The sequence below is a fragment of the Tachyglossus aculeatus genome, chromosome 1 (genome assembly GCF_015852505.1).
Source record: "Tachyglossus aculeatus isolate mTacAcu1 chromosome 1, mTacAcu1.pri, whole genome shotgun sequence".
Lineage (NCBI taxonomy): Eukaryota > Metazoa > Chordata > Mammalia > Monotremata > Tachyglossidae > Tachyglossus > Tachyglossus aculeatus.
In genome coordinates, this window is record NC_052066.1 from 89,579,711 (window position 1) to 89,581,926 (window position 2,216).

Genomic DNA, 2,216 nt, shown 5'->3' on the forward strand with positions numbered 1-2,216 from the left:
CAAATGCCATCATTATTATTATTAGAACCCGTGATGTCACTATGGGTCAGAAACGATTCGACAGCATACAATCGTATTTATTCAATCATATTTATTGAGCGCTTACTGTGTGCAGAGCACTGTACTAAGCACTTGGGAAGTACAAGTTGGCAACATATAGACACGGTCCCTACCCAACAGTGGGCTCACAGTCTAGAATGGGGACACAGAGAACAAAGCAAAACATATTAACAAAATAAAATAGAATAGATATGTACAAGTAAAATAAATAGAGTAATGAGTAAATAGAGTAATAATAGAGTAATAGATGGCATAAGACAAGACTTTTGTGCAGACCACTGAACTAAGCACTTGGAAGAGTACAGTAGAGTCAGTAGACATGATCCTTTCCCTCTAGGAAGCTTCAGTATGGTGGGAGAGACAGACATTGAAATAAATTACAGATTGGGGAAGCAACCAGAAATCAAGGTAAGTATATGAGTTCCATGGGAGAAGGGGAGGGATAGTGGTGCTGTGTTTTTCCCCCCTTCTTTCTCTTCCCTCTACTGTTTCTGCTTGTTTTGTGCTGCCAAGAAGACTCCGACCCATAGTGGTTCCATGGCCACATTTCTCCCAAAATGTCCCACCTCCGTCTGCAATCATTCTGGTAGTGTACCCATCTAGTTTCCTTGGTAAAAGTAAGGAAGTGACTTCCCATTGCCTTTTTCTGTGCAGTAAATTTGAGTCTCCGCCTTCGACACGCTGCTGCCCAGCACATGTGACTTTTGACTTGTAGCAGATTACCTTCCACTCACTAGTCACTGCTCAAGCTAGGAATGGAATGGGTAGGCCTCCGCTTGACTCTCCCTCCCATAGCTGAGACTGGGAGAGTACTGGAAACTCTCCAGGTGCAATCCTGTTGGGGGGAACTGTAACATCTGACCCAGCTGTTACAGTATTTACAGTTGCAGTCCCTGCACACAACAAGCTTACAGCTTAGAGGGGTAGATAGGCATTAATATAAATAAATAAATTACAGATATGTACTTAAGTGCTTTGGGGGTGGGAGTGGGGACGAATGAAGGGAGCAAGTCAGGAAGGGACCTAGGCACACAGAGCCAAGCTGGTTTCAGAGAGTGTAGAGGAGTAAAACTTCCCCAGCCTTTGGGCTCCTGTTGGGCTTAGAGAGAGCCAATCCTTAACAGTCACCACTCACAGAAGGGTGGGAGCATGGACAAGGTGGACCCGAAGGGACTTTGTGAATACCAGACAAGGACACCTCATCATCATCATCATCAATCGTATTTATTGAGCGCTTACTGTGTGCACAGCACTGTACTAAGCGCTTGGCAAGTACAAGTTGGAAACATATAGAGACAGTCCCTAAGTGACATCATATGCTTTAATGCTGGACACACAGTATAACATGATGATTCCATTTGCCCCATTTTGTGGAAGAAAACTGATTCTGCTTGAACTCTAAATCTTGCTAAAGAGTTTTCTCATTCTCCATCAGTGTGAAACTGTGTCGTTTCCAAGCCACAGAAGCTGGCAGAGGGAGCTGCAGGGCAAAGAGGCTCAGTTCTGAAAATTTTGAAAATCAGCTGAAAAAGCACCAGGCTCCATATTGGTTCAGACCAGCTGAAACTGGACTGCCCGTTGTAAAAATGGACAACTGACTATCCGAGACAGTGACCTGACTGGACAATGCCACCAAACAGCACCTGAAGAAAGATGAAGAGACAGTAATTCTGACCAGTACGATCGCTACAGGGCTTTCTGTTATGATCAATGGCATTTATGGAGTGCTTACTGTGTGCAGAGCACTGTCCTAAGTACTTGGGAGAGTATAATACAACAGAGTTGGCAGATATGTTCCCTGCCCACAACAAGCTCACATTTGCCGGTGGTTAGTATCTACCTGTTCTGCCATGTTTTGCCCGATTCCACCAGGGTGAATTGCAAACTGCATTCAAGAATGAGCCCAATTCCAACCAGTGGCCCTCCAAAGTCTCTGCTCTGCCACTGGCCTGCAGTGTGACCTTGGGCAAGTCACTCAATTTCTCTGTACCTCAGTCCTCTCATTTGTAAAATGGGGATTAAAACTGAGTCCCATGTGGTATATGGACTGTGTCCATCCTAATTATCTTATATCTGCCCCAGCATTTAGAACATTACCTAGCCCATATTAAGCACTTAACAAATACCATTAAAAAAAATTAAACCCAGTAATTAGG

At 44.2% G+C, this 2,216-nt stretch overlaps 1 non-coding gene across 1 annotated transcript; it reads right to left on the minus strand.

Annotated features, from left to right (window-relative positions):
* Positions 1–767: 767 nt before the first annotated feature.
* LOC119937950 lies at positions 768–907 on the minus strand. Its single transcript, XR_005454298.1, has one exon. It is a non-coding gene; the product is annotated as a small nucleolar RNA SNORA7 (small nucleolar RNA).
* Positions 908–2,216: the final 1,309 nt, after the last annotated feature.